Source organism: Marmota monax, unplaced genomic scaffold (assembly GCF_021218885.2).
Source record: "Marmota monax isolate L192 unplaced genomic scaffold, Marmota_monax_Labrador192_F-V1.1 WCK01_AAM20220418_F8-fsc00024, whole genome shotgun sequence".
In the NCBI taxonomy this organism is placed as follows: Eukaryota; Metazoa; Chordata; class Mammalia; order Rodentia; family Sciuridae; genus Marmota; species Marmota monax.
In genome coordinates, this window is record NW_026695224.1 from 15,516,401 (window position 1) to 15,534,027 (window position 17,627).

Below are 17,627 nucleotides of genomic sequence, written 5' to 3' on the forward strand. Positions count from 1 at the left end.
CAGTGTATAGTTCAATGATTTTCTAAGATCAATAACTTCTTATTGCTTTTATAAAAATTTTCTATTACTTTGTATTATAATAAAAGCATGGGAAATATTTCTCATTAATTTATAAGGGTATAAGCTCAACCATTTTAATCTAATTTTTTTTTAAAATCATTTTTACTCATTTGCCTAGACTTTAGAAGATATTAGTTATTTTTAAATAGTATTTTACATTGGTTGAATTTTCAGTGAAGATACCTATATCATAAAGCTAATAATATAAAATTTATATAAATAAAAGGTACAATTTGGAAGACACTAGCTGACATTTACTTTATATTAATCCCAATTCTAGATATTTTATAGAACTTAACTCACTTGAGTCTTATATTTAGTGTCTTAATGTATAGACACTAAATATTTCTTATGTTACAGATAAGAGAAATGAAGGAGAGAAATTAAGTAATTTATCCTAGCTGTCTTGCTGAAGATTAGCATCCACTCTAGCTTCAACATAAGACAATATAAGTAAAATCACAATAAAAACAAAATTGGAAGAACTTTTCAAACTGGAGTTGGCAGACAGATCATTAGGAAGAAGGACTTACACATATTTCCGGTCCCTGCTTAGAATGTGAACTTCAGTCACCTCTACCCTCAGATCATAGGCATTTGAAAAAACTGGAAAATTACAGTGTACCCAGAGCATCGAGATGCATATCCAGAGGTGACAGAGCTCTTGTTTTATGAACATGTTCCTTTAGCTCATAAATTGTTTTCTTTATCCTTTTTAGTCACTTAACCCCTTTTCAACCTTCACTATTCCATAAAAACTTGCACTCATGCAACCTTTGTTGGAACATCAGTTCCAACAGTTCAAGGGGGGAGAAAGAAGGATGATGGACATGATCAATGCACAGTGTTTGTGTATATGGAAATATTCCATCAATTTATACAATTAATACGTCAAAATAATAATAATCTTTGAAAAGAGAACATGAGCGTGTAAGGGGGAAATGTTGGCAGGCAATATTTGATCCAGTTTTTCTGAATGACCATGAAATCAGTGGAATTATTTGTGCAGTGCATCTCTCATCCGTTCTTCTAACTTTTAGGATGTCACTGTGAATCTCTATTACCTTCCATTGTGTTATTACAATACAGTGGGTATGCAGGAGGCAGATCAATTAATTCTTTATTTTTTATATCCCTGGATCCAAAGGAGCTGCCACCTTCCATCAGATCTGGTGTTTGCTACAACACCTGTATTTGCATCTTGATGTAACAATTAGATGAGACTTTTGGAGATTTGTGGGGGTAGGAGTTATAAATGCATGATGTATATTAGGGATATGGACAAAGTTCATTTCAGGGTAAATATATTACATTGATGGCCTGAGTTATAGTCTCCTCATTTCAGTATTTTTTCCCCTAAAAGTTCATTGTTTTCCTTCACTCTGACTCTTGATCAGCCCTGTGACTTGCTCTGGACAAATGGATGTGGTGTAAATTCATACTTGTGAGCCTAAACCTGAAGGGGTCTTGCATTTCTGCCTGTTCTTGTTCTGAATTGGGTTTACTCGCTTTTAGCATCTTGCCTCCACAGTGAGAACGAGGAGGAATATGAGACACATCTTGGAAGAAAACTGAAAGTCAACCTCCTTGCCCCACTTACTCCAGATGGACCCCCAATGTATGAGACAGCTTAGAAAAGATGGGGAAACCATGTACCAAAACTCATGCTAAGTTGCACAGAATTTTAAGGTTAATGGATTGCTGTTATTTTAACAGCTTATGTTTGGGCATAGTTTATTCTGTAATAACAGAATCAACTCTGCAACTGTGGATTCCTTATTAAAACTCAGATGGCTTCAGTATTTTCATCTGTTATTTGCAGATAAAATAAAAATTTAGTTGTAACCATGTTCATAAATTAACATTTACAATATGCATTACATACTATTCCAGTAAGCATTTTTAAATGAATGAACAAATAGTTAGTAGTCAATAAATCTTTTCCAAAAATTGCATTGCAGATGTCATGCAGTCAGGATAATTGTGAGGTTTTTCTCCTCTCACCCACACTGGAGAGCAAGAAGATGCCTTTGGGTTCCTTCAAAATAGATTAGTCTGCATCTGTAATGGAGGCCTGTGGGATGAGTGAAGAACATTGCCATATTCGAGTCATAGGTTTGGGGAAAGCCAGGAAACATTTTCTATTGAAATAAAGATAAAAGAGTCTTTCTTAGAGAAAAGGTAGTAGCTAAGTGCTTTGTAAAAATAACAAAGCAGGATCATTAGTCTGAGGAAAAAATAACACTGTCAGAAATTTAATATATTACACCTTTTAAAGGTAAGTAAGAAGTCAAAGTCATTGTCCCAAACTCATGAGGCACTTCTTTTTTTTCATAGATAGGTTTATGCTGGTAACACTGTAATTTGTGTCAGCTAACTCTTCTTTACAGAATCAATCTCCTTCTCTCTCTCCTTAACTCAACTATTGTAATGTGTGGAGAATGTAGAATGAGTCTTAGCTTTGGTGTTATTTTGGACTAAAGGCATTCGGTCTTCTATCAAGGACAGGTGGTGTGTGCCACAATATCAGGAAAAAATGACTTCCATTTTAGTTCAAAGTCAAACTCAATTAAAATAAGGAAAAACTGGGAGTTATTGAGAGCCCAATTAAATATCCTATGGTTGCAGAGTATTTCAAAGGAAGGATGTGGTTGTTCAGTGTTGGCAGAGAGGCAAGAAGAGGAATTAGGGGGATCATAGTAATAATTTGGGGTATAATAACTTAGATATTGCTCCTATTATAGAAGTAATTTGACTGCATTATCCTCAGTTTTCTCATTTGTACCATAGTAAGAGGCAAAGTAAGTAATTTCTAAAGTCATTAAAATTCAAATATTTGCATGTAGTCTTCTATCCAAACCCCCTCATTCAGGACTGGGAAGGCCTTGGATGAGGGCTTATTCCTACTGAGTTGTGTTGAGATGGGGAGCCAAGGTCAAGAATATAGTAAGGAATTCTATTAGAGGTAGTTTTCACAGATACGAGAGCACTGGCACTCGAAGAACCTTCCGTTTTTAATCTTTTTTTTAAAGTTTTTGAACTTGATCATTAATCATGGTATTTTTGTATTTGATGCCCCCCCCAACTTCAGCTCAGAACAGATACATCATAGTGAACTTGCAAGCTTTTCTTGAATGTGTTGAAAAATTCAGACTTGGAGCTGGGGTTGTGGCTCAGTGGTAGAGAGCTTGCCTAACACAGGTGAGGCACTGGGTTCAATCCTCAGCACCACATAAAAAACATAAACAAATAAAATAAAGACATCGTGATCATCTACAACTAAAAATAAAAAAAAATTAAAAAAAAAGAAAAATTCAGACTTTTGAATGTTGCAGGAGTGGGTGGTTCATAGGCGAACAGGATGGTCTGGATGTGAGAACTTGACAAACCCACTAGGAGAAATATTCACAGAGAAAATGTGTCTTAGGAAGGTATTGAAAGATAAGTAACAATGTGAAGTACAGGGCATGGAAAGGCAATCTATGGGAGAAAGAAATCGTTAGTCATGAACACACAGGTGCAATTATTTGACATGTCTAGACTTGTGACTAATTCGGAGACCTGTTCCATAAATTGTTTATCAAAGTGGATGGAATTGAAATAAGAAGAAAGAAAAGTACCTCGTAAGGTTGGGAGGATGACTTTGACTTCTTACTTACCTTGAAAAGGTATAACATATTATTTCTGACAGTAATTTTTTTTTCCCTTTAATAGCATCTGGATTTGAAGGAGGTCCAGATTACCAGAAATGTTTGAAAGGAAGTTAGTCTCTGCTGACAATGTCCTCCAGACTGGTTTTGTGATTTTGACTTTACCTTTTCTCTCTCCAAGTCAATATATTACACTTGTTGTACAAAATGGAACAAAGGATATTTCATAAATATTGTGTGCAGTAATTTTCCTGTTTGGGGCTTTTAAATGCATATTTTATAGCGTATATCTGTATTTTAGTGGTACATCTATGAGTCTTGTGGAGGAAGTTTCTGAAATTTTTCCTGGCTTAATGGGTATTACAGCAGTCATTATAATATTATGGATGTGAGATCAAATCTTCCCTGAGTTTAAGTGAGCTCCAGAAGAACAAATTGAGAGTAGCTGCAGATTACATATGCAAATAAAATTTGGTTTACATGAGAAAATGAATAAATATTAACTGAGGAAGAGTTCATGGGTTCATTAGGTAAGAGTAACATAATCAGTTAGCAATGTCTCCCTTAAGCCAAATAATGGGAGTGGGGCCCCAAATTCTGCTTGTTTTCCATGGTTTTCTGGATGGTGATAAGACTATTGAATTGCCATGTGCTAAATTTCTTCCTTTCTCAAGCTTATCCATGGCTCTCACCTGTCCTAATTTCCTTCTATTTTACTTCACTTCCTCATATATCTTTGTATTTGTATTTTGATAATTTCCCCCCAATGATCATGTCATCCACTTCTACTTAATCTAAGTTCAGAGCTGAAGGAAGGACATATGGAGAACCCACATCAGTGGAATTTACAGCACCCCATCCAAAGTAGTTGAGTATATGCTTCTCCTAAATCTATCTTTAGTAGATAAGAGAGTCCTGGAAAATCCTGGATATCACCTTCTCAACCTTTTAATCAAAGGTCATAAATTGCCATCTAGGGCCCTTTGATTCTTCAAACCCCTTTTGTCGCTTTCCCTTCCTCTGAGTCTGTCTGATCATCCTAATAGAACCAAAAATGTAGACCTTTTGGTTGTACTGACACATAAGATGCACCAAACACCTTTTACTTTTGGTCCCCTCTCCCTTCTACTCAAAGAACTAACAAAGTTATATGGGATTTATTTTTTAATATTTCTTTTTTAGTTTTAGGTGGACACAGTATCTTTATTTTGCATTTATGTGGTGCTGAGGATGGAACCCAGTACTTCATGCATGCTAGGCAAGCACTCTACCACTGAGCCACAACCCCAGTCCCTTATATGGTATTTAAATGCCTTTGTTTCACAGAAAGACAAAGGAAATTGACTCTAAAATTTGGGTTCTTATTTTGGGTTAGCTCAATGACTCTGCCTATTGGAAAATATAATGACATTTGTATTATCTACTTCACTGGGCTTCTGTTTGTTTTATGGAGATGATGGATGTAAAATTGCTTGGGATAATGCTATTTAGATACAAGGAGTTGTTATGCATATATGTATTAATTTTGCATTTATCCCTCCCTTCCAAAAATGACTATGTAGCTAATGCATATTCAATAAAATAAGAAGATATTCTATTTAAATCAGAATAGAAAAATAGGAAATTTAAAAAATGGTTACTTTCTGCTCCATCTTTCTAAAGCTTTTGTCCTGTATTTGGAACTAGCCAGATGACTTGACTTAATCTCTAAGAATGTGTTTACATCATATTTAAGCTATGTTTTTCAAAGGAATTGATGGGAAATCTACCTAGAATGTCCAGCAACCTGTATGTATTGCCATTTAATGAATGCATTTTCTCTCACTAATTATTTAGTTTACTATATACTCCCTGTAGACACAGATAGGAAGATAAATGAAAATTATTCCCTAACAGTGATAAAAAGTAATTAAAGGGTTGTTTAATTTTCTACTGCCTTCAGGAAAAATCTCATGACCTTGATAATATGATACAAGATTAATCTCCCACCTTTTGTCCAGCTCTCCTATACAGCCCTCCCAGTGTACTAACCAAATTGAGCTGCCTTCCATGATCCCCAAACTGTCTATCATATTTTCAATTCCATTGCAATACATTTTACTTTTTTTCTCCCTTAAAAGCCTTTCTGGTTCTCTCAACAAGGAATACTTCTTCATCCTTCAAAATCAACCCATGATCTCCAGCTTTTATACTTTAGAATTGTGAATCTAAGGGAAAGTCGGGGAACACAACAGATAATTAGCTAAGTGAGGTCAAAAATAGATGATTCATACATGCCTTCATTTCCATTTTCTTATATTTGGTTTGAAGAGAATAGGGCATTCAATCTATGATTAGGATATGGCTACAGACATGTGAAGAATTTGCTTCCATTCCTTTGAGGGGCTACAAATGAGTGGCTTTAGTAGGGAATAACTCTCTACCTATTTATCAAACTGATAGAAACCTCAGAGGATGCTGGCACACCAGTCCAGAAAATCTGCCAAGATGAACCTAGTAGCACCTTATTATTTGTGATCACTGTTCCAAAGATCAGAAGTGAATGTTGAGACTTCATTAAACTCACTGTCTATGAAATCTGGAATGCATCCTTTGAATTTAGGACTTTCTCCCCAATAGCCACTCTCATCATAGAAGTGTTCATTTGGACTTGAGTGAACCAAGTCTGACATTGTAGTTGGAGTAGTACATTTAATTCAGTGACGCCCAGTTGAGGGGGCAGGGTGAGCAGAATTGTCCTTTGTCACATTACTGCCCTCAACAGATCTTCTTCCTGAAATGACTACAGTGAATAGAATTGGGGACTTATAAAATTATTTATTCTTACATGTGGCAACACATTTTTTTTTTCTCACACTCCTACCCTCATGCATTTTTCAAGGTCCTCTGAGCCCCTTGCCAAAGAAGTTACTCAAACAAAAGCAGGTTTGTCATAACTAGATTATCTCTGCATATAACACTGGAAAGGGCATTCAGCCTTTTATCGCTGAAACAACTCACCTCTTTGGAAGCAAATGAAATAAATCTCTTTGCTGCTGATTTGTTTCAAAAATAAGAAAAGGTAGAACAATAGGTACATTATGCAGAGTGTTTCTGAAAGAGAACTTGTATAAATTGGTAATTTAGAAAATCAGTGGGTTGCAGAAGAGACACAGCATCCTCTGTTGAGCGTTCAGCAATAACAGAAGTGTCATTTGAGCACACTCTTTAATCAAACTTTTTACAATCTATACCCGGTCTATGCAGCGTTGAGCACTTGGGGCTGAGTGATGTATTTCAATGCCTCCTCCTTCCATGAGTTCTAAGATGCTACTTTATCAAGCTCATTTTCCACAGGAGGGAGTTCAAGCAGAGAGAGAAGTTGAACATTACATCCAAGGTCATGCAGAAAGAAATGGTGGAAGAATGTGTTCTCATCTTTTATTTTGGATTCACTGCTCCTGTTTGCTTACAAATTATGATATAACTCACAAAATTTGTCACCGAGTTATCGGTATACCTTTTCTACCTGATAAGGACCACACTGAGTTTGGCTAGGTAGTGAGCAAAGTACTCTTTCTGTTAGGAAAGGCAAGATTCCTTTCTAGAACTAGGAAGTGAATCCTAATTGATCTAAATGTGCACTGATAATTCCAGTCTCTCAATGCTGATGGTTGCTCTAGGGGTAGGCATATAACCCAGTTACAGCTAATGAAAATGAGATGTAAATGAATTGGAGGACTTCCATCCCTGAAGTAAACTGTAGAGTTTCACAGTCCTTCAATCTACCTTGTATAGTGGTGTATGGATACTCAGAGCTGTAGTAACTATCTGTGTGCATGCAGTAACCAGCCGAGAGATGAAAGTGGCTTGGGGTCTGTAGGTGTATCTATCAGCAGGTGTAACAAACCTGGAAACAGCTAACTTCAGACTTCAAGTTAAGTAAGATAATTAAAAGTCTTTACAGCTAACCCGATAATCTTCTTTTAGATGGCATTTAAGGCATAAATAATGATTGAAGTACATTCTACAAGTAGGGTGTCTTGCATGCTTACAGAGAATGTGGTGGCCAGCAGGCAAAAAACATATGTTGGGCAAGATGGTCATTTAAATCCTCATAGTAAAGGAAAACTAAAATAGAACCTATGCCCTCCTTTAGTCACAATTTGAATTTGAACAGAAATTCAGTAGAGTACTGGTTCATGGGAAGATCAGATTGAAGAAGGAGTTGTAAGTAGTACAGACCCTAATGGTTTCAGAAATGACTGGAGTTTTCCCAATAATTTGTTATAAATAAGAATAAGAAGAAACAACACCAATGTCTAGCCCTACACAGCTCAGGTCCATCAGCCAAATCTAGGCTACTGCCAGTTCTATTGGACCGTACCCACTCATTGGCTTGTGTAGTGTGGATTTCAATGGGATAATTAGACAGCAGAGACAGCACTCATATGGCCCACTTAGTCTAATTATCTTCCCTTGTTCTAAAGTTTCCCATCTCCTGAGCTTGAGTATCCTATGAAAATTTCATAAGCTTGGGACACAGGGAGTCCTCAGATATATGATAGCTATGGTGAGATTAAAAGAAAAAGACCTAAAACGATTGAGCATTTGGGTGGAGAAGAGGTATATTTGCTGCACCATAACATCTCAAAAGCACTTTGCCTCTTTGACAATGCCTTCCACTAAACATTTGTGCTTCCATAACTTTTTAAAAGAACAGATTCATAGCTTTGCTAATATTTCATGGATGAGGTTTTGATGTACTGAGCATCTAACTATTGGCTGTTGTACTTAGGCATGCAGCCTAAATACTTTAGTCCAGAGACATGCAAAACAGCTCATCCATTCATGAGAAAGTGTGCATTCAGTTTGGTGAGGGCTTTGGATGTTCAGGTGGAAGAGAGAGAGAGAGAGAGTAGTGCTGACATTAAAAAGCTATACCTCTCTATTTTATCTCAATGATTGCTTTTGGCACAAAGCTTGCCTGATGTTTTACCATTACCCATCAATATGATTACACATATTCTTGGATCTAAAGTTGTTTTCCCAAAACTTAGCATCATCAAAAATACAACAAAGAAAGAGTTGCTTCATGACAATCCAAATGCCTCTACACAGAAAGAAAAATAAGCATTTCATTTTCATAAAACTTGCTTTGAAAGCTGAAATTCATATAATGAATTCATAAAGAGATTCGGTTATGATAGGAATAATTTGGCCCTAAAAAGAAAGAGGGTCTGGCTTATGTCACCATGGTGATTTTCACCTTTCTGTATATCTATAAAGCTCCAATTAAAAACAAATAAACAAACAGAAAAAAATACCAATAGAGTACAGAAGGGGAATAAGGAGAGGGGAGAGAGAAGGGAAAGAGAAAGTAATGGGGACTTAAATGGAGCAAATGGAGAGTATTCCGTGAGTGTATAATTATGTTAAAAAATGACCTGGACTATTATGTATAACTATAATGCATTAATAAAACAATTTAAAAAATAAAGTATCCCAATAAGAACTTAGTCTTTAGAGTGATATCTTCCTAATATAGTGTGATTTCTACAAAAATGTTCTTGGATATTCCTCTGTCTAGACTCCCTGATTTCGCCTGGATAATGTATAATGACTATATATGATAAAATTCAAGTGTTATCCCTTGTATGGTTTGGATATTAGTATCCCCTCCCCAAAGCTTAGGTATTGGCAACTCTGATATCCAATTGAAGAATTCAAAGGTGAAATGCTAAGATTATGAGAACCATAACCTAATAGGTTAATTAATCCTTTTAGTAGATTAATGATCTGAAAGGACTACTCTACTGGGTGGTAATTGTAGGCAGGTGGGGTGTAGCTGGAGAAAGGTTACTGGGGGTGTCTTTTGAAGTTTATGTTTTGTACCTGGTGCCCCAATCTCTCTCTCAGCCTCCAGGCTTCTGTGAGCAGAGCAGATTTCCTCTACCATACTCTTCTGCCACGATATTCCACCATCATCTCCAGCCCAGAGCAATGGAGACAGTCAACTATGGATTGAACTCTCAAACCATAAAACAAAATGATCTTATCCTCCTCTAAATTGTTCTTGTTATGTATTTTGGTCATAGTAATGGAAAGTTGATTAACCCAACCCTGACTTACTCAAGGCCCTGAATGTGGCCCAACCTTTACATTTAGAGAACACTGGATGGAACTGGATAATATTTATGACACCATCTTAAATTTAATCTTTTCTGGAACTATAGGTATGTATTTGTGACAAAATACACTATTTTCCTTTATCTTAAATATTATTGTTTTTTCAAATAAAATGTACTAATTACTTTGGTATTGTCAAATCTATGTGCAGAGATGGTAAATTATAAATTATCTAGACTATTTAAAATGGAAAGGTTAAGTTGAATGGCATTGTTGATGTAAATTTGTGTTTGCAAGATAATTAACTCCCAGAGGTAATATTTTGCATATATACGTACATAAATATATACACACACATATATTTGTGTTATGTGTATACAATATATAGAACGTACTATATATAGTACTTAACATGTATCTTAATGCTAGTTATTATCTAAAATTAGTGTTATTTGAAGTATGTTTTATTAAATCTGTAAATTAGATACAGGTTTTACTTTTCCTTTTGGAGGAACTGATGAAAAACATAGATCTGATACTCTACCACCATTAACACTACTGAATGGCCTTAATTTCTCAATAGAATCATTCAATATTCATTTTTTAATTTCGGCATTTACACATAATATCTCTCTGGAGGCCCCAAACAGATTCTACCGCTGCAGTTTTAATGAGAACTATCAAAGGTTACTATGAGATGATGATCTATACTTAATTCATAGATTTCCCCAGACATTTGTGCTATTCAGTACTGTTTAGATCCTTTTTGTGTTTTATTGTCTTAAAACATTTATCCCAATTTTAACTGCATCTTTAATCATTATTAGCATAACCCTTTCATTCTAAAAGTTAGCATTATGAGAATTAATATGGAAACATTATGTCTTCTTCAGGGAATTTAATAACTTTGCTTGTGAGGAAACACTGAAAAATTAATTTGTGTCCAAGTGAAATTTCAAAATGTTGTCTGATCAATTCTCTCTCTCTCATGATACAATATTAAAGTTTCTCCCAAATTTTACAGTATGATTTTTTTATTGCATATATGCATGTTTCAGAATAAAATCTATTAGGAGCTCAGCTAGAGACAACTGGGATGTACTGTGAGACTTTGTAGAGTGTGTGTCAGTAGAAAAAACACTGATAGGAGAAGAAAATCATAAAAATGTGTAGACAATCTGAAGTGTAAAATTTCCGATGTGTTTTGTAGTCATGTTGAAGTGGTCTTGACTTATTTAAAAATGGAAGGTTTTCTTATCTATAATCAATAGAATGAACTCAATAAAGATCAAACAATATACCAGGTATAAATATGTTAAACAAACTCAAGGGATTTTTAGCTATTGGTGCTTTCATAATAGGAAGCATACGAATACATTATTGAAGATATTAACATGATATGAATTCTAAAGTAATTTTCTGCTATTATAATATTATTTAAGATAAGACTTTAAATTTAATGAAACAAACTCTAGACTTTAGTATCCCTGGCTTACTGGAAAGGAAACCGCTTGGGCCAAATCCTAACGTACCTATTAACTGCTCCCATGCCTTTTATTTGACCAGTCCTTTTCACCAAAGATACATGTATGCCTAACAAGTTTTAGTTGATTATGAGGGTTATGAATTTTGCATTGTTGCTGCTCTTTGTTGCACTATGTAAGAGGGTTAAACTTGTTCTGACAGGTAGTTCATTTTCTTTTCTTTTTTTTTTTTTGTGAATTTTCTTTCAGCTCAATGATTGGTGCTGGAGAAGAACCATCATGAAAAAATACCAGTTTCTAACCATCCCTATGGGTTGGACTTCATGTCCTTCGCTTTTAAAAAATTTTATTATTTATGTGTTTATTTTTTTTTAAATTTTTTATTGTTGGTTGTTCAAAACATTACAAATTTCTTGATATATATATATATATATATATATATATATATATATATGATATATATTCCACACTTTGATTCAAGTGGGTTATGAACTCCCACCTTCACCCCATACACAGATTGCAGAATCACATCAGTTACACATCCATTGATTTACATATTGCCGTACTAGTGTCTGTTGTGCTCCGCTGCCTTTCCCATCCTCCACCATCCCTCCTCTCTCTCTACCCCCTCCACTGTATAACCCTGAGGGTCTCCTTCCATTTCCAAGCAATTTCCCTTCTCTCTCCCTTTCCCTCCCACCTCTCATCCCTGTTAAATGTTAATCTTCTTCTCCTGCTCTTCGTCCCTACTCTGATCTTAGTTACTCTCCTTATATCAAAGAAGACATTTGGCATTTGTTTTTTAGGGATTGGCTAGCTTCACTTAGCATAATCTGCTCTAATGCCATCCATTTCCCTGCAAATTCTATGATTTTGTCATTTTTTAATGCAGAGCTATACTCCATTGTGTATAAATGCCACATTTTTTTTATCCATTCGTCTATTGAAGGGCATCTAGGTTGGTTCCACAGCCTTGCTATTGTGAATTGTGCTGCTATGAACATCGATGTAGCAGTGTCCCTGTAGCATGCTCTTTTTAGGTCTTTAGGGAATAGACCAAGAAGGGGAATAGCTGGGTCAAATGGTGGCTCCATTCCCAGCTTTCCAAGAAATCTCCATACTGCTTTCCAAATTGGCTGCACCAATTTGCAGTCCCACCAGCATTGTACAAGTGTACACTTTTCCCCACATCCTCGCCAGCCCTTGTTGTTGTTTGACTTCCTAATGGCTGCCAATCTTACTGGAGTGAGATGGTATCTTAGGGTGGTTTTGATTTGCATTTCTCTGACAGCTAGAGATGGTGAGCAGTTTTTCATGTACTTGTTGATTGACTGTATGTCCTCCTCTGAGAAGTGTCTGTTCAGGTCCTTGGCCCATTTGTTGATTGGGTTGTTTGTTCTCTTATTGTCTAATTTTTGAGTTCTTTGTATACTCTGGATATTAGGGCTCTATCTGAAGTATGAGGAGTAAAGATTTGTTCCAAGGATGTAGGCTCTCTATTTACCTCTCTTATTGCTTCTTTTGCTGAGAAAAAACTTTTTAGTTTGAGTAAGTCCCATTTGTTGAGTCTAGTTATTAACTTTTGTGCTATGGGTGTCCTATTGAGGAATTTGGAGCCCGACCCCACAGTATGTAGATCGTAGCCAACTTTTTCTTCTATCAGACGGCGTGTCTCTGATTTGATATCAAGCTCCTTGATCCATTTTGAATTCACTTTTGTGCATGGCGAGAGAAAGGGATTCAGTTTCATTTTGTTGCATATGGGTTTCCAGTTTTCCCAGCACCATTTGTTGAAGATGCTATCCTTCCTCCATTGCATGCTTTTAGCCCCTTTATCAAATATAAGATAGTTGTAGTTTTGTGGATTGGTTTCTGTGTCCTCTATTCTGTACCATTGGTCCACCCGCCTGTTTTGGTACCAGTACCATGCTGTTTTTGTTACTATTGCTCTGTAGTATAGTTTGAAGTCTGGTATCGCTATACCGCCTGATTCACGCTTCCTGCTTAGCATTGTTTTTGCTATTCTGGGTCTTTTATTTTTCCATATGAATTTCATGATTGCTTTCTCTATTTCTACAAGAAATGCCGTTGGGATTTTGATTGGCATTGCATTAAACCTATAGAGAACTTTTGGTAATATCGCCATTTTGATGATGTTGGTTCTGCCTATCCATGAACAGGGTATATTTTTCCATCTTCTAACATCTTCTTCTATTTCTCTCTTTAGGGTTCTGTAGTTTTCACTGTATAAGTCTTTCACCACTTTTGTTAGGTTGATTCCCAAGTATTTTATTTTTTTTGAAGATATTGTGAATGGAGTGTTTTTCCTCATTTCCATTTCAGAGGATTTGTCGCTGATATACAGGAATGCCTTTGATTTATGCGTGTTGATTTTATATCCTGCCACTTTGCTGAATTCATTTATTAGCTCTAATAGTTTCTTTGTAGAGCCTTTTGGGTCTGCTAGGTATAGAATCATATCATCTGCAAATAGTGATAATTTAAGTTCTTCTTTTCCTGTTTTGATGCCTTTAATTTCTTTTGTCTGTCTAATTGCTCTGGCCAGTGTTTCGAGAACTATGTTGAAGAGAAGTGGAGAGAGAGGGCATCCCTGTCTTGTTCCAGATTTTAGAGGGAATGCCTTCAGTTTTTCTCCATTCAGAATGATGCTAGCTTGAGGCTTAGCATAGATTGCTTTTACAATATTGAGGTATGTTCCTGTTATCCCTAGTTTTTATAGAGTTTTGAACATAAAGGGATGCTGTACTTTGTCGAATGCTTTTTCCACATCTATCGAGATGATCATATGGTTTTTATTTTTAAGTCTATTGATGTGGTGAATAACATTTATTGATTTCCGTATATTGAACCAGCCTTGCATCCCAGGGATGAATCCTACTTGATCATGGGGCACAATTTTTTTGATATGTTTTTGTATCCGATTCGCCAGAATTTTTTTGAGGATGTTTGCATCTAGGTTCATTAGAGATATTGGTCTGTAGTTTCCTTTCTTTGAAGTGTCTTTGTCTGGTTTAGGTATCAGGGTGATGTTGGCCTCGTAGAATGAATTTGGAAGTTCTCCCTCTTTTTCTATTTCCTGAAGTAGCTTGAAAAGTATTGGTATTAGTTCTTCTTTAAAGGTTTTGTAAAACTCTGCTGTATACCCATCCGGTCCTGGGCTTTTCTTAGTTGGTAGTCTTTTTAAGGTTTCTTCTATTTCTTCAATTGATATTGGTCTGTTTAGGTTGTCTATATCCTCCTGACTCAATCTGGGCAGATCATATGACTTAAGAAATTTATCTATGCCTTCACTATCTTCTAATTTATTGGAGTATAAGGATCCAAAATAATTTTTGATTATCTTCTGTATTTCTGAAGTGTCTGTTGTGATATTGCCTTTTTCATCCCGTATGCTAGTAATTTGAGTTCTCTCTCTTGTTCTCTTCGCTAGCATGGCTAAGGGTCTGTCGATTTTGTTTATTTTTTCAAAGAACCAACTTTTAGTTTTGTCAATTTTTTCAATTGTTTCTTTTGTTTCGATTTCATTAATTTCAGCTCTGATTTTCATTATTTCTTGCCTTCTACTTCTTTTGCTGTTGTTTTGCTCTTCTTTTTCAAGGATTTTGAGATGAAGTATGAGATCATTTATTTGTTGGTCTTTTCTTTTTTTAAGGAATGAACTCCAAGCAATGAATTTTCCTCTTAGAACTGCTTTCAATGTGTCCCATAGATTCCAATATGTTGTGTCTGTGTTTTCTTTTATCTCTAAGAATTTTTTAATTTCCTCCTTGATGTCTTCTATAACCCATTGATCATTCAGTAACCTATTGTTCATTCTCCAAGTGATGTATGCTTTTTCCTTCCTTCTTTTATCGTTGATTTTCAGTTTCATTCCATTATGATCAGATAAGATGCATGGTATTATCTCTACTCCTTTATATTGTCTAAGAGTTGCCCTGTGACATAATATATGATCTATTTTTGAGAAGGATCCATGTGCTGCTGAGAAAAAAGTGTAACTGCTTGATGTTGGGTGGTATATTCTATATATGTCAATTAAGTCTAGGTTATTAATTGTGTTATTGAGTTCTATAGTTTCCTTATTCAACTTTTGTTTGGAAGATCTGTCCAGTGGCGAGAGAGGTGTGTTGAAGTCTCCCATGATTATTGTATGGTGGTCTATTAGACTCTTGAACTTGAGAAGAGTTTGTTTGACGAACATAGCTGCACCATTGTTTGGGGCATAAATATTTATGATTGTTATGTCTTGTTGGTGTATGGTTCCGTTAAGCAGTATGTAGTGTCCCTCTTTATCCCTTTTGATTAACTTTGGCTTGAAATCTATTTTATTTGATATGAGTATGGACACTCCTGCTTGTTTCTGAAGTCCATATGAGTGATATGATTTTTCCCAACCTTTCACCTTCAGCCTATGTATGTCTTTTCCTATCAAATGCATCTCCTGTAGGCAGCATATTGTTGGGTCTTGTTTTGTGATCCATTCTACTAGCCTGTGTCTCTTAATTGGTGAGTTTAAGCCATTAACATTTAGGGTTATTATTGAGATATGGGTTGTTCTTCCAGCCATATTTGTTTATTTCTGTTACTAAACATGGTTTGTTTTCCTCTTTGATTATTTTCCCCCCCTTTACTGTCCTACCTCCCACTGTTGGTTTTCATTGTTATTTTCCATTTCCTCTTCCTGTAATGTTTTGGCGAGGATGTTTTGAAGAGATGGTTTTCTAGCTGCGAATTCTTTAAACTTTTGTTTATCGTGGAAGGTTTTAATTTCATCTTCCATCCTGAAGCTTAATTTCTCTGGATACACAATTCTTGGTTGGAACCCATTTTCTTTCAGTGTTTGAAATATGTTATTCCAGGATCTTCTAGCTTTCAGAGTCTGTGTTGAAAGATCAGCTGTTATCCTGATTGGCTTGCCCCTAAATGTAATCTGCTTCCTTTCTCTTGTAGCTTTTAAAATTCTCTCCTTATTCTGTATGTTGGGCATCTTCATTATAATGTGTCTAGGTGTGGATCTCTTATAATTTTGCACATTCGGCATCCTGTAGGCTTCTAGAATTTGGGATTCTGTCTCATTCTTCAAGTCTGGGAAGTTTTCTCGTATTATTTCATTGAATAAATTGCTCATTCCTTTGGTATGGAGTTCTATACCTTCCTGTATCCCAATGACTCTTAAGTTTGGTCTCTTAATGTTATCCCATATTTCTTGGATGTTCTGCTCATGGTTTCTTAACAGTCTTGCTGAGCTGTCTATGTTCTTTTCCAGTTGAAATACTTTGTCTTCATTGTCTGATGTTCTATCTTCTAAGTGTTCTACTCTGCTGGTAGTATTCTCCATTGAGTTTTTAAGTTGGTTTATTGCTTCCTGCATTTCTAGGATTTCTGATTGTTTGTTTTTTATAACCTGTATCTCCCTGTAAAGTTGATCCTTTGCTTCCTGGATTTGTTTGCGTAATTCATTGTCGAAGTGATCTTTCATTGTCTGATTTTGCTGTCTAATGTCTTCCTTGATACTCCAGATCATCTGAAGCATGTATATCCTGAATTCTTGATCTGACATTCCATCTGCTGCAGCTGTTACCTCTTCTAAAGTTGCGTTGACCTGCATTGCTTGTGGTCCTTTCTTTCCTTGTCTTTTCATACTGCTTGCGTTTCTTTCCTGCAGGTGCGGGCGGCGGCTCTGCTCTCTCCTTATTCCAATTGGGGTGTTGTGACTACCACGCCGGCAGGTCACTGGGCCTGTTCTGGGCGCTGGCGGCGGCTCTGTTCTGCCCCTACTCCAATTGGGGTGACGAGTGTACCACGCCGGCAGGCCACCTGGCCTGATTCGCTGGTTGGTTGCAGGTTTGCCTACCCTGCAGGCGCGGGCGGCAGCTCTACTCTGCCCCTACTCCAAATGGGGTGACGTGTCTGTCGTACCGGCAGGCCACTTGGCCTGTCCCGCTGGTCGGTCGCAGATCTGCCCACCTTTCGGGCACGGGTGGTGGCTCTGCTCTGCCCCTACTCCAATTGGGGTGTTGTGACTACCCCGCCGGCAGGTCGCTGGGCCTGTTCCTGGCACGGGCGGCGACTCTGCTCTGCCCCTGCTTCAATTAGGGTGATGTGTGTACCACGCCGGCAGGCTCCTGGGCCTGATCCGCAGGTCTGTCGCAGGTCTGCCTACCTTGCAGGCGCGGGCGGCGGCTCTGCCCTGCCCCTCCTACCACGCCTGCGGACCACTGGGCCTGATCTGCAGGTTGGTCACAGGTCTGCTCACCCTGCGGGCACGGGTGGCGGTTCTGCTCCGCCCCCACTCCAATTGGGG